General features: G+C 38.9%; 1 protein-coding gene across 2 annotated transcripts in view; it reads right to left on the reverse strand.

The window, feature by feature from the left end:
* LOC136862937 (uncharacterized) overlaps nt 1–16,955 on the reverse strand; it is a 636,984-nt gene that overhangs the window by 582,744 nt on the left and 37,285 nt on the right. The window lies entirely within an intron of this gene.

The following is a 16,955-nucleotide window of genomic DNA, read 5'->3' on the forward strand; positions in this document are numbered from 1 at the left end:
CCATTTTACACAGATAGCGGTACAAACTTGAAGTCTGATACAAATTCATTATGGAATTACTCTGTACAGGTTTTAATAGACTCCCTGAAGGCATAAGAAAGACATGCACCTTGTTTGTTTTTAAGCGTGGGCCGATGACCTAGATGTTGTGCCCCTTTAAACAAACAAACAAACAAAAAACAAACAAACAAACAAACAAACAAACAAACTTTTAAGCAGAAATTACCTCACGCCGGGCACTGTTTGTATATAATTTGGATTAAATCTACTCCGTATCCGGCTCCGCGATGTGGGGGGTAACGCGTCCGCATGTCACCCTGCGGCCCCGAGTTCGATTCCCGGCCGGTTTTTAATTGTAAATGATTAATATCCCTGGCCTGGGGACTGGGTGTTTGTGTCGTCCTTAACGTTCCTTTCCTCACATTCAACACACTACACTTCCGCAATTTCACTTACACGCAGGTTCCTATCATATGGTAAAATTAGCGGCAAAAGATCTACTAGAGGTGGACGCCACGAACAAATATCATTTAAAAATCTACTGCCTAACTTCATGTATGTACTGCACCATTACGAACATAAGTTCAGGTGCCCTTGAAATAAACAAATAAATAAATACTCCGAAAGTCCAAATCGATCTCTGTTAAAATATGGTGCTTACAGTGCTCTGTTTTGGTACGGGATAGGACAAATGTGTTACTTTCATAGACCTGTCAGTCTTATCAATGTTTTTGACAACATGAAAGTGTTTGAGGTTTGGGCAATGCTCTTATTGAAATTCCGTAGAATGTCAGTTGGTGTGTGCATTTCTGATGATTGGAAGAATGATATGTAATAGCACCTTCTGGCTCAATGAAAAAGGCAACGTGACACTACCTCATTCCTTAGTGCATATCATGAGTGACGTCTAGGCTATCTGTGAAAGCTGATGGTGAAAGTTTTGGCGATCCGACCAGCCGCCGCGCTGAGAGCTCGAAATATAAAAAGGAACACTCAAAAATACCAGAAGAGAAGGATCTATTATTGTCTAATTTATTTAGTGGTAAGAACAGAGCTAACACAATGACAGTTATATATATATAAAGAAAACATTGATCTGAGAAGAACGTGGCCGAAAAATGCTCTGACCTTCAATCCTAATGTAATGCTATTGCATTTACGTTCCTCTAGCTACATTTTGGTGAAATTTCGGAGACGTCAACGTGCCGGAATTTTGTCTCGCAGAAGTTATTTTACGTGCCTGTAAATATACTGACACGAGGCTGACGTATTTGACCACCTTCAAATACCACAGGACTGAGACGGACCTGCCAAGTTGGGATCAGAAGGCCAGCGCCTCAACCGCCTGAGCCACTCAGCCCGGCACCTTCAATGCTCAGTGTTAGGTTTAGAAGATAGAAGAAAGAAATCTCATACTCACAACTGTATGCTGTCTAACAAGAACAGGAATACGTTCGTCCCATCGGTTACGGCATGGAAATGAATATGCATTGTCATAGATAGCGAATAAGATGATCATAATGACCTGTATTGTCGGCATTGGTGAGCTGAAGTTTCACTTGTTCACAACAATGGAAATTAGAATCGCCAGAAGAACAGTTGTCACTAACTAATCCTCATCAGGCGACAGCTGACTACAAGGGAAGGTAATTCCGTAGGAAGGAGAAAGTTCAGCATTCAGAAATATACACGCAGACTAGTCTAAAAGATTTGTGTTATGACGTATGGGTGTTAACATACCATGGGGGTACTGGATCGAATCTGGATCAGTAGATATCATTGTTGTGCAATTCTGTTTTTTTTACCATCTCTCAGTATACACATAATTTGATACCGTGATCCCTGGTTGATATTTTCACCTGAAAAATCGTGTGGAATCAGGAAGGCCATCCAACCAAAACCCAACCTGAGGGAACCCGGAATTACCCGAGATATAGTGAAGAGAGATTTTTTTCTTTTTTTATATTTTCTGAATATGTAATCCCTCATATCCACGTGCATTTATAGTCCTAGCTTCAAATACACGGCGTACCACGGTTTAAACTTCTACAAACACTAATACCTTTTCGACAACGCTGTTATTGGAGAGGGCTAGGACTCGGAAGGTAATGGTACAGCGCCAGCATTTGCCTGGTGTTAAAACGGGACACGGCGGAATAGCGTATCAAGGGTTGCCAACGGATGAATTCGAACCTCCCGATTGCAAGCATACAGCTTATACACCAGTGCAGATACCACAGTTATATGGTTTATTAGGTTCAATTGTTGCTGTCTTAAAACTTAAGTCTTCGTTATGAAAACAGAAAGCGTAAAGCAGCTTACAAAAAGCAATATAGGAATCCCCCAAAACGCAGGTCATGGAACAGATATCGCAAAAATACACGAAATACAGCGTTGTATACATTTCTTTGTACCCTAAAATCAATATTAGGCATCCTGTTATCTAATATTCTTATACTAGCTAGGGCTGCTGTACCAATCAGTTTTGCTCTCTTGACGTGTTCAGAACAATTTCCATTTCCTGATATGATAATTCCTAAATATTCTAACTTATTAACTACTTCCAGATTTACTCCTTCAAGATACCATTTTTCCTTTTTTGCTAATTTGTTCCCGTTACAAAAATACACGAAATAGTGACTTATATCCCTAATAACTAATGCGATTCCAGTAGAAAGAATTCGGATAATATTCAATATTATGTATGGCAGATCTATTTTTTTTTGCTAGGGGCTTTACGTCGCACCGACACAGATAGGTCTTATGGCGACGATGAGATAGAAAAGGCCTAGGAGTTGGAAGGAAGCGGCCGTGGCCTTAATTAAGGTACAGCCCCAGCATTTGCCTGGTGTGAAAATGGGAAACCACGGAAAACCATTTTCATGGCTGCCGATAGTGGGATTCGAACCTACTATCTCCCGGATGCAAGCTCACAGCCGCGTGCCTCTACGCGCACGGCCAACTCGCCCGGTAGGCAGATCTATTCTTCCATATCTGAAGTATCGCAGCTCGGGCAGTCCCACTCTTGTAACACTTGTTATCGCTTCCGCGAGAAGTTCACAGCAGAACACGAAAGATGTCGATTCTTACCTCTCTGTGCTGCAGTTATCAGGACGTAATCTTAAGCGCCTGCAGTTACCATTGCTGCCGGTAGAAAGCGCAAGTATCATCTCTGCCAGAGAGTCACATGTGCCTTAACTATGCACATGAATATTGACCTTACGTATGAATGTGTCGCTTTGTTGCTGCTGGGATCCCATTTATCTGATTGAATAAAAACGCACAACTAAATAATGGACCTCAGTAATGAATACCGTCGACTGATATGAATAAGCAAATGCATTGGATATCTGGAGATAGTCACAAATTTGAATACACATTATTCAAGATTGATAAATCAAATAAATGGGGTGTAGGAGAGAATTAGATCTCCTTAATTTCAAAAATGGTCGTATGTATATAGCAAATAATCAACAACAAACCCGTGGCACAACAACCTATTAAGAGCCTCGGCTTGCCAAAATGCCTGTTGCCCACCCAAAACGCCTGCTGATTCTAGAATGGCCACGTGGTCAGCGCGATATCCTCAGCCATACTGCTTCAGTTTCGTGATTAGGTCACTGCGTCTCGTATCAGAACACTCCTCAGTCGGTCTCACGAAGCTGAGTGAACCAAGTGCCAACCCTCAGTCCAGATTTTAAATCCCTAGGCGTTGTGGGTTTCGAACCCGGCGTTTCTGAGTGAGAGGCAGGCACGCTTGGGTTATACCATGGGAAACCATGGAAAATAATCTTCAGGGCTACCGACAGTGGGGTTCGAACCCACTATCTACCGGATACAAGCTCACAGCTGCGAGCATTCATAACTGTTAATTCACTGATGTCACTTCATATTTGAGCAACTGCCGAAATTTAGAGGACCCTCACATTTGCCTCGTCTCCTATTGATTCCTTGCTTTGATATAGAGGATTTAAATATTGGTGTTATAAATGGAAAAGGGTATTCAAATTCCATGCTAGTAACACTTTCCCGTGGTTTCGTACTTCGATGCAAGGTGGATGTCGGGATGGTACCTTGCATAAAATACATATTTGCTCTTTGCTTTATGTCGTACACACACAGATAGGTCTTATGGCGACGATGGGACAGGAAAGGGCTAGGAGTGGGAAGGAAGCGGCCGTGGCCTTAAGTAAGGTACAGCCCCAGCATTTGCCTTGTGCGAAAATGGGAAACCATGGAAAATTATCTTCAGGGCTGTAGACAGTGGGGTTCGAACTTACTATCTCCCGGAAGCAAGCTCACAGCTGCGCGCCCCTAACAGCACGGCCAACTCGCCCGTACATAAAATACAAAGCCAATTTATTTCAAACTCGTGATTCACTTCATTTCAGGTAACCTATACATACAAATATATACACCACAGTCCCACAAAAGGTTACATGGACTTAATATGAATTAAATACGTAGTATACTGCCTCAAGAGTGCCCGAAATGAATAAACTGTAGAATCTGGGGATGATAATCCCGTTGATTTTCCAGCTTAAAAGAACTATCACCATCGTCGTCTTTAGTTAAGCAAGGGGAATGTTATCAATCAACCTCTGATTACATTTGCAAGCGAAATGAAATGAGGGATGAAAAACGAGCTTGTCATGCCGGTACCGTCATTTCGAATAAGCGATACTGCCCAGTCTATTATGAGCTACGCCGGGAGTAACGACGATGATGATGCTTGTTGTTTAAAGGGGACTTATATCTAGTTCACCGGCCCCTAATGGTACGAAATGTAATGACAATTTAAAAGTCCAAAACTCATCTAATGACCAGAATTCTAAACGTGATGATTAGGAATGAACGGATGCGTATGAATTAAAAATAGTCCACGGATCCAGCTCACAATATTGAAAGTTAAAAATACTGTCATTCAAAAATTAATCCACAGACTAGGATTCAAAAAATGAGACGAGCAATGATTATGAATTATTTAGTTTATTTTCCTGGTTGAATCGTGTTGTTGTTTTCTATACATTACGTACAGTTTGCCGACGTTTCGAATACATTGCAGTATTCTTTGTCAAGGCGACTGAGGTAATCAGTCTCCCAGGCAGCAATCACTTAAAACAATCAGTGGATTCGACCCTCAATGCCCCACCTTCCCAGAAACTATCTGAACAATAGTATATACTGACCAAGGGGCCGCTTCCAAAGCACAATCCTGAATCGATGATGCTTGTTGTCTAAAGTGGTCCTAGATCCAGGTCAACGGCCTCTCGTAATGGTACCTATCGCTAGGAAAGTAATAACCATGGTATTTATCATGTAGCGGTACTAATCACAAGTAACGTAGACTTACGGTGTTCCATACATTGTGGTACTACTCACAGGTAATGTAATACGCACAGGTAACTCAGACCAATGGTTTTTCTTACAACGCCCAGACCCGTGGTGTTTCTCACAATGGTACTAATGACAGGCAACGTAAGCCTGTGGTGTTCCGCATATAGTGGTACTAATCACGGGTACTGTAAAACTGTAAATATCCATAGATTCATCCTCTGTCGCTACTAATCATAAACCTATTGTGTACCTCACACAGCGGTACTAATCGCAAGTAAAGGCGACCCATGGTGTTCCTCGCGTGATGATATTAATTACAAGTAGTATCATGGTTCTAATTCAATCATCACTTGGGTGGCTCTTTTAGTCGCCTATTACTACAGGCAGGGGATACCGTGGGTGCATTCTTTGTCTGCGTCCCCCACCCATACGTGGTTGTGTGTTTGGTCCATGAGAGCTATTTTATTTCGCTCAAGTCCACCGGCAAGACGGTTAGGATCCCGCTGTCCGCGACCTGGGAGACGCCACGTGGGAGTATCACCTCTTGCCCCTGCTATGTCAGCGTAGTGGGTTCGTGGCCTGGAGGAACGGCAAACGCATAGAAATCTTCTAAAATATAATGCATTTGGGGTTTCGTAATCATCAGTTTTACAGTCTCAATAAGCACATGCGTTTTACTGTCTGCTAGTCTTCAAAATCTTGTATTATTTGACACTAACGGAGTTGAGAGTGGTACAATGTATATTAGGACTTTGCACAAAGTAGTCCGCATTAGATTAAATGGACTAACACCACTTCCGGGACATACAACATTCTTGCTATTGTAATTTGAACCTATGACACATTAAATAGTTGCAATAGAGTGCAAACAAGACACATTTAACGTTAAAAGTAAGTATGATATGTCCTTCAACTTTTTTTTTGCTACAATTGTAATAATTAACAGTAGATCAATAACAATATCCATTAAGAAAGCGTACCAGAAATAGGTACCCACATGGGGGAATTTACCGGATTATTCTATATGAAATTTAACAGTGGTAAACACATACACCTACTGGTTCATGGAGTCCTTAACTAAGGGGACATAACTGAATCATCAGTAACTATCAACTCTGACTGCAATTTTTCGAATGCTACCTATAATCACCGATCATTCGATTGTATACCGTAACTTTGAAGAAAATATTCATACTTAGGCCTATTCTATTTTCAAAATTAGAGAGAGAAAGCAACTGAGGAGCGTTCTTTTTAAGCTGAGAAGTAATTTTGAGATATTTAAGTTATTTTTTCTACCTCAAAAAGGTAACTTCTTTTTACTGGCGCTTGTACGTTTCAGATGTTCATTCTGACATCTTTGAGGCATTACTAGCTTCAGTTTTTAAACTTTTTTCCGACTTGAGTAAATTGAGAATGTTTCAAATAACGTTAGGTCTAACTATACGACATACATTGTTGCAAGCTGTTGATAAGCAGAATTTCTGTTTTTAATTGCATGTTGATATACAGTACATACAATGAAAAACACTTCTGAGTGTTTACCTTTCAATATATGGCTAAATGGCACTTACTTAACAATCTGTTGTCTAATGTAGACGGCGTAATGCACGAAATTTTAATTATTAACACACAGAGGAGAAACATTATTCGCTGAAATTAGGAACACCTTAAAATAAAAGCATCACATACAGTACGTTAACTTCATTTCCTTGTTGCGGTTACTTAGTCTGTGTAAAACCCGTCCCATCTTCGCACATTTTAAAATGCTGCCTATATCTTGCAACATATTGTCGTTACGCCTCGAAATACCGTTATGTGAGAATGTGGTCAGAGAAATTCTGACCCGCAGCACATATCACTTAAAACGAAATTTCGTTGAAATATTTCATGTAATACTGAACCTTAGATGACAGAGCCTTCATGGTTAGAGTTTTAAGCTGAATATATCACATAGCGGGTTTTCTAGGCTCAGTATTCCTGCTGGATATTTTGCCGACAGCCTCGACACTTTCAAGTGTCCAGCTCCAATGCTAAATCAAGGCCTTTGATCCAAGGGGTCCAGGGTTCCATACCCGGCCAGGTCGAGGGTTTTAACTTAATTGGTTAATTCGTCTGGCTTGGGGCTGGGCGTTTATGGTATCTTCAGTATTAGAAACAATCTTAAGTACGGTCCCATCCTCACAGATATGGAGGACGCCTATAGGCCGTCTATAAGACCCAGCCCCAGGCCTCTCCAGAGCGGGGTGGATATTAATTGAAGAACTAACTACAAAGACCAATAGTTTAGTTGACACTATCATTCACCATGGAAATACTAATCCTTGTAAGTTATGGAGAGTGTGTTCTAGTTCATCCCCCGCCCCAACCCTCGTTAAGTGCAGTGAAACTCAGTAACATGTAAGTAAAGCATCTACTAAATGCTCTACTCTTGGGATCACTGGCGAAAGATTGGAATTCAACATATCTTACTCACACAATTTTAAACACGAAATTCCGTTCTTGGTCACTGACTACGGTAGCAGTTCCACGACGTTAAACAAGGAGCACGAAAACAAGCTCTTGAATGAGAGAAGTGGCCCTCTGCCTCGAGCATGTCCAGTGTTTATGTCTGTTGTCTCATTATCAGTTCTCTACTAGTCTACTTTATTAGCGGGGATGGTGAAGCTTATATCTCTTCCTCATCCTCTTACAATGAAGTGGGCACTACGAATAATCTGCTTCAGTATCTTGAGTCTAGTTAGCATTTCTAGTCTCCTTAGCGTCCGTCCACGTGCACAATGCCATGCAGTCGCTTCCCTACATTGCTTATTAGTCCTCATAACTTACGAGGGAAGTTTCCCAATATGAATATCCAAGGCAGAGAAAACGCCCATTTCTAGCTTAATATTTTTGGTTATAGGAATATTACAGTAGTAGTAGCCAATAAAATAAGAACTGCATGTTTATCCAGTAGGATTATATGACGAAGGCTCATGACATTACTAAAAAACCCAAAAACCAAAGCCCATGGCGCAACAGCCCAAAGGCCATGGCCTAACAAGCGACCACTGCTCAGACCGAAGGCCTGCAGATTACGAGGTGTCGTGTGGTCAGCACAGCGAATCATCTCGGCCGTTTTACTTGGCTTTCTAGACCGGGTCATAATATTACCACTGAAGACAATAAAATGTTACCAGACTCTTGATGTGTTCTTATTGAGACAATACAGTACAGCTTGTAGACCAAGGAGTATGTTGATTTTAGAGAGATACGCCTCAGTAAATGTTAACTGATCGATATTTGAGCATACTTCAATCTGTTATCTAAAATGAACTTCCAGTTCCCAGTAACACTCCCGTATTACAATAAGCTTAGCAAAAGGTTGGTTGTGATTTTGTCACCGTCGCACCATCATAATGATAATGTAATAATATGGGTAACCTTTGATACTAGGCCGTTGGAATGTAAAAATACCCCACACGGAATATTTATGAAACTTTGGACATTCAACTTGATTCACTGTATTTTGATCAAAATGCGTTCAGAAATATACGTGTAAAAATTATTTCTTTCCCATACATTTATTTAATATTTGCATTATTTTACATGCGAATACAAGTTTTGTTTCTAAGCGCATGAATGTTATCCCATAGGAATTTGGACATTTGGGAACCTTCAAGTCCATAAGAACTATAAAACTGGTTGAAAAATTTGCTCACGCGTGTGTACCCCCGTTATTTTGCTTCTGAGTGGCAATTTCAAACAGCCCTCAACCCCAAACTTACCAGCACAGCTCTCTTCAGGAGTTCTCAGAATTTTCCATTATTCTGGGATCTTGTCGGTGTCAGGTATGCCGTGAGTGAAAATGGAAAACCACGGAAAGCCTTCTACAGGGTCGCCGAAAGTGGAATACGAACCTACTATCTCCTGACTGCAAGGTGACAGCTACGTGACCACGCAGCCATTGGCTCGGTTGTAAAAGTTACGGAACTTTTGTATTTCTAGGGATCTTGTGGTTATCGGATTATATGATACCAAGTTTTACTTTTTTGTGATTCCTGGAAGTGCTTCAATTAATTCATGTAATGTTCATTTTAATATCTATCGTTACACTTCAACTTACATGTATTAGTCCTTAATATGTCTATTTTTTTGGGTTCGATGACAACATTAATTTGAATATTTGGGAACTTTCAAGTCCATAAGAACTATAATAATAATTTCGTGTGGCTATTTCTAGCCGGGTGCAGCCCTTCTAAGGCAGACCCTCCGGTGAGGGTGGGCGGCATCTGCCATGTGTAGGTAACTGCGTGTTATTGTGGTGGAGGATAGTGTTATGTGTGGTGTGTGAGTTGCAGGGATGTTGGGGACAGCACAAACACCCAGCCCCCGGGCCATTGGAATTAACCAATGGAGGTTAAAATCCCCGACCCGGCCGGGAATCGAACCCGGGACCCTCTGAACCGAAGGCCAGTACGCTGACCATTCAGCCAACGAGTCGGACATAAGAACTATAGAACCTGGTGAAAACATTGCTCACGCGTGTCGAAGTTGGTATGAAAAATCGAGTAGGCAAAATAACTGGCCCGGAAATATTTACGATAGGACTGATACGGAACTGACCCATGTTAATGAACAACACATAAGATGCATGAAAGGACCTTATCTGATGAAATGAATAACGGAGGATTCAAAGGTCCTGACTCCACTTCAGCGACCAATGCTCCCCCTCTTTTACCAAGCAGAGCAGCTTACGACAAGTGCAGCTTTTCAGAAGGTAAGAAGATACGCGCGCGCGCGTGTGTGTGTGTGTGTGTGTGTGTGTGTGTGTGTAATAATATATATAATCATGTCAATAGTAAATGAATTATAATATTATATTTTTATGATTTTTCTTTCTACAGAAAATCCATTACTGTCATCAACATCAGAGAATTCATCTATATGATAAATATGTTCATCTGCTGACCAGACAACTTCAAATCTTGTGACTTGATTCCTGCATTCATCTGAAAATTAAGTTTTACTTACGAATTGTATATCATATTCCATATTAATGTTTTTCATATTTTTGAATATATTTTAGGCGTTAACACCACTTGTGAAAACAAGTCTCGAAACACAAAAAGAAGACGCACATTATCAAAGTCACAACGCTGTACGAGAACGTACACCGTTACAGTACCTCATCGCAGAAGTCAGCGAACACATCTCCATTATCTTTTCAAGGTATGTATTCATCTTTTATTAAAAAAACAAGTGCATTTCAATAGGCTAATATTAGAAAATGTGCTTTAGAATCGAGGCAATTAATCTCGGTCGCTTCGTAGGTGAGATAATTTTATGTGCATGCGAGGACATAAAAGCGTTTTTACCAAATAGATTAAATGCACTTTCCTATTCTGATCTCCATGAAGTAAACCAACGAACAATTTCAACGGCATATCAAGATATAGAAAACAATACATGTATTGTTAGTTTTAATTATATGTAACATGTAATTGTTTATTATAAGACGTAAACTACATCACACACAAAGCATGAATTGAAAGTAAATTAAATACAATAATACATATTTTAAATTCTTTATTGCCATGTAATACCAGAAATATTTTTTTGTTTTATAAAGTTTTCTGTATGTCATGGCCTCAGTCATATAGATGCTCTACATAAAGTGACCAGATTTTAAACAGAAACAAACGTACAAACATACTCAACACTAAGGAGGCTTTACAAGAAGGTGATTAAAGAAGCCAAAGAAGCATTGCAGCGTATAACCGAAATTAAATTGATAGAAAGAGCGGAAAAAGTCCCTACAGGGTTCTGCAACCAAGGCAACCGAAATTCCCAAAGCACATGACAATGGAAACGTGGACATCACATTTCATTAAGGTACTACAGGCCAAGGACTCCAGACCATCCATGAAGAACGACAGTAACTACATTACCATTACCCGACTGTTCACAGAAGACGAGGTAGAGGAGGCAATTCGGAAAAGTAAAGACCACAAGAACTGCGGTCCAGGTAACCTATTCGGTGAACACTTGAAACAGAGCATTACAGAGCACAAAGCATGAATCAATGCCTCATAAGAAGATCCATTCCGGGCAGATGGAGATACGCCCAACTATAGGTACTATACAAGGGGAAAGGAAATCATGAGGACCCACACGCTTACAGGGGTATTGCATAAGAATTCATTCCTTTTAAAATACTGACTAAGCTCTTTAAAAAAAAGACTAACAGAACTTGTGGACCGTCTGATACCGGAAAATCAATTTGGGTTTCGAAGGGGCAGATCTACTCTTCACGCTGTTCATTGCTTACAAAATGACATACTAGAAACTACAGGGAGAGAGAAGCAGAAACTACATGTTGCTTTCATCGACTTCTCAAAGGCCTTTGACTCGGTCAACAGAACATTACTGATAGAAAAACTCGAGCCGCTTACTGGAAGGAATAATGCCCTATTTGTTCTGATACGAAATATCTTTGCAGAGAACTACGTACTAATTGATGATTTCTTGACAACGTACTTTCCGATAGAACAAACAACGGGACTGCTACAGGGGATCCGTTGAGCCCAATCCTGTTCAACATAGCGACCATGGACGCAATCACGAAAGTAAGTACGGAGAATGTAATAATTTATGTCTATGCGGATGATATGGCATTTGCGTCTTCGTCCATTGAAGATCTTCAAACAGCTTTAGATAAATTAGTGGAATGGGCAGGTATAAACGATTTACAGTTGAATGCAAGTAAATCACTAGACTTGACATTCAGACGAGGAGGGAAAATTGCATTGAAAGACACATTTTATTATATGAATGAGAGATTATCGATGCCCGCCTCCTTTAAGTACCTTGGAATGACTCTACAGGCCACGGGTACCACTTTCACGCTACATATAAAAGACAAGATCGCTGCTGCGGTAATCCCATGAATGAAATCAAGCATCTGCGCAGTCTCTCAGTGGATACAGCGATGAAGCTCTTTAAAGTGAAGATCTCACCAATAGTGAGTTATGGACTACATCTAATATGGGGCCATCTTATCAAGAGTAATTTAAGAGATTCAGAGAAGACGAAAGCCGCTTATCTAAATAAAGTTCTAAGGCTATCGAAATTAACTCCCTCACGATCGGTATACGAACTAGTATGAGAAGGGTTCTTCATAGAGGACCTGCGAGAGTGGATGCTACTACATTATACACCTGCTTACAACAGTGTTCTATAGGAACTTCATTCAAAGTAAAAGGAAATATGAAGCACGTTTTATACCACTGATGCCATGATGGCTCAAGATTGGAAAGAATCACATTATGAGCTACGACACGTCATGAAACGACTTGCGGTACATGGCTTCCATCACAGAATATGTGACGATACGAAACATCATGATCCGCAGGAGAATTGTATGTGTCGGCTGTGCAAGAATCGTGGAATGTGGAAAAAGAGTGGTGTCCTTGACCAAATTTTGTAGTCACTAACACAGGGAATTATATATGGCATTCTAAGTGAACATTATTTCACATCTTCATCTTAATGTCTGTATGTTTGATCCATTAAATTTAGGAAGTCAATATATTCCACTTCCGAAAGACACTGCAGATAAAAAAGCTGTTATCAATATTCAGAATAATGATGACTATTGCTTTTTATGGTGTATTGCAATGGCATTAAAACCATTAACACAATCCTTGTTGAACTTCACACTATGAAAATATGTTCAATGAGTTGCAATATACGTTAAATTTTGACAACGTTACTTTTCCAATGGACTTAAATATTTCCAAATTTGAGAAAAACGATCCACATTTTTCATTTTATGTGTATGGTATAAAAGGGAGAGAATATTGTAGGACCGCTTTATGTAGCTTCTTCATCTAAACTACATCAAATTCATCTTTTGTATTTTTGTGATGAAAACACAAGCCACTACTGTGTTATAACAAACCTTTCATGTTTGTTAAGCTCACAACTTTCATCACACACACAAATGAGTTTATACGCGACAGATGCTTGGAATACTTTTCATCAGACAGAATGTTAGCTACTTACTCATTTGATTGTACAACACACGCTGTTGTAAAGCTTATTCTTCCTAATAGCGATGAAACAGAAATGAAATTTGGGAATTATTATCGTCAGGAAGCTGTTCAGTTTGCTGTTTATGCAGATTTTAAATGTTTTACAACACCTTTTTATCACTATCAACCAGATGTGACAGAACCATATGCTGATTATATTCAGAAGCATACACCGCTTTCTGTTGCATACAAAGCTGTTTGTTCATTGGATTCATCTTTATCATTTTTAAGATTTATCGTGGAGAAAACTGTACTTCATGGCTGTTACATGAATTACAAGAGTTATCACATCGTGTTAATATACTTACATTATACCCAGTTCCAGTTCAATTGTCACTTGATATGATTATGCATGATGAAACAGATGAATGCCACATCTGTAAACAGCCTATTACATTTCCAGAGAATAAAGTTAGAGTTGATTGTTACTTTACATGAAAATATCGTGGACCTACACATCACTCATGTAACATTTTATATCGTGTTCCGAAATTTATTCCTTTCTTTTTTCATAACTTGTCAGGATATGACTCGCACTTCATTATCCGTGAGTTTGCACGATTAAGATGCACAACGTTCTGTGTAATTGTTCAAAGTCATGAGCGTTTCATATCATTCACTCAACGTGTAGGCGATATTAGCATTCGCTTTTTAGACTCATATGTATTAACTATTCTCCTGATACACTTGTAAATGGTCTTTCAAGCGACGACATAAAATGCATTCATGAGTATTTTCCAGATCCTGAGAAATTTTGAACTTTGTATTAGGAAAGTTATTCTACATATGACTATATTCAAAGGTTTGAAACGTTAGAAGAAACAAAATTACCTCCACAGGCGCATTTTCAAGTGTTTTAAATGAAAGCAGTACACCATCACTAAGCACATTTTTATGAGGTAAGCATGCAATATCCATTTCAGATGAAGACTATTTGTATGCATGTAATGTGTGGTCAACATTTAACATGAAGTCATTAGGTGAATATGCTGACTTATATTTAAAAATAGACACTTTTACTCTGTGACGTGTTTGAAAAGTTCCGTAAAATGTGTTTAACTATTTATCGATTAGACCCTTGCTATTGTTACACGACTCCCGGTCTTTAATGGGATGCAATGTTTAAGTATACAGGAGTAAAACTTGATCTTCTTGCTGACGTTAACATGCTTTTGTTTTGTGAACGCGGAATTCGCGGTGGACTTGTTTCGCTTGTTAACAGACATGCAATTGCAAATAATCCATACCTCAGGAATTATGATTCAGAGAAAGAAGATTATTATCCTATGTATTTTGATGTTAATAATGTGTGTGGATATCCAATGTCTCAGGCTTTACCAAAAAAGATTTTGTACGGCTAACAGAAACTGAAATTGAACATTTCCATGTTTTTCTAGCTGCTAAAGATCCTAATCGCGGTTTTGTTTTGGAAGTTAATCTTGCTTACCCTTCTAATCTGCATTATTTCCATTCTGACCTTCCTTTTTGTGTTGAAAACATGATTCCCCTGATAATACATCAAACATGTTAAACTGCTAGCTACCCTATTCCCAAAAAAGCGGTATATTATTCCCATTCAGTGTTATGTTCAATGTCTAGAATACGGTTTACAGTTAGAGTGTATTCACCGTATTATCACGTTTAAGCACCAAGCGTGGCTTAAACCGTGCATCGATTTAAATACAGAGCATCGTCAACGTGCTACTTCAACATTTGGAAGTACGCTTTTCAAACTCATGAATACAGATAGTTTTATTAACCATATTCGGAATACAAACGTCTACGATGTTCTGCGTAACCATTCTGAATAATTCGACACTTCTTTTTCATCATGTAATCAATTCGGCATTAAGCCACTTAATAAGAAAGTAATAGGTCTCATGAAAGATGGATGTAGTATGAATATTATGATTGAGTTCATTGGTTTAGCACCAAGAATGTATGCATACGAGTCAGAAAATTCACAATCTGCAGAAAGAACCAAAGTTGTGCGTTCTAGTGTTGTTAGACATTTACAAGTACAAACTATCGTAATGTTCAGGCTTCTAAAATGTTGCTTTTTGTGGACAGATGAGACTACTTTCACGCAGATATCAAGACTTACTATTGAAAAGAATAAATGTTCATTAATTACATTAGATAATAAACGACAGTGTGAAAGTGATAATCTAGCAAGTGTGCCTTGGGGGTACAAAAACTATGTGTGATGCTATGTGTGATTTTTTTCATAAAAATTCATGTTTATAAATGGAAGGTGAGTAGAATACAATACGTTATTCTTGTTTACGATGTTATAATATATTTTTTCAGAAGAAACATGCATTGGTGAATATGAATGTTTCATTAGAAAAGTAAACCATTATTTCTGTAAAAAAATGTATAATGCAGTATCTGAAGTACGAAGTTCTCTACATTTCATTGTCTCATTTTTACATTTTGATGAAAATATTGAATATGTATGTAAATACAAAAATCTTGAAAGATTAATACATCAGCAATCATTTTTATTTTCTATTTTCATTCCTGTATTGAAAATGTAGTATTATGTGAAATATGATGTTTTCTAAATTTTTATCTCATTTAACTGCTTTATTTTTTGAAAATATCGAACATATATGTAAATACAAAAAGAAAGATTTCTTTATATAATTTCTATATCGAATATACAGTCCCTGGCCAAATTAATAGACTCAGTCACATTTTCTTTCATGTATACAGTTTGAAGCACCGTGGAAGCGTAGTACATGCTCAAGGAGGAGTAATTTTGATTCCATAGGTATTTACAGTTGGTAATATGACTTTAACATGTGCGTTATGTTAGTCAGTTGTTTCTTGGGCTGCTGATGTGCAACTGTTGACAGCTTGGCAATATTTGGCGCCAAATATGTAACCCCTTACAAGTGTTTCCACAGTGTTTTTCATCACAATAACTAAGAGGGTAAGTTGTACTGCTCGGTTTACTTTATTCTCTATACAAGAGTTAATGATTTAGGAATATTAAACTTTAAAAACCAGAGAAACGTTGATAATATAATGACATTTTGATTTTTTTTTAGGTTACGATGTCTGGTGACATAACCCCTCGAAAGGGGGCACAGATAAAGATCCTCACTGAGACAGGAACGTATTCCCAGCGTGAGATTGGTAACAAAGTTGGTGTTTCACAATCCACAGTGAAACGTATTGCTAAGAAACTGGCTTTTGGTGAGGACTTGAATGGGAAACGGAAAGGTCATTGTGGCAGGAAACCTCTCTTTACTGAGCGTAGTGAACGATGCCTTCCAAACTTTTGCAAAAGAAACCGACATTCTACGGTGAAAATGGTAAAAACTGAACTAGAAGCATCTGGGGTACATGTTTCAGAAAGAACAAAACGGCGGAAACTGAAGGAATTGGACTTCATGGCTCATATGCCATGTAAGAAACCATGGCTTACTCCCTGTGTGATGGCTAAGAGATTCAAATGAGCCAGGGAATACAAGGATCATGGTATAAACTACTGGAAATCGGTAGGTAATAACATATAATATTTGACAAAGGGTGCTG

This window comes from Anabrus simplex, chromosome 2, assembly GCF_040414725.1.
Source record: "Anabrus simplex isolate iqAnaSimp1 chromosome 2, ASM4041472v1, whole genome shotgun sequence".
Taxonomy (NCBI): domain Eukaryota; kingdom Metazoa; phylum Arthropoda; class Insecta; order Orthoptera; family Tettigoniidae; genus Anabrus; species Anabrus simplex.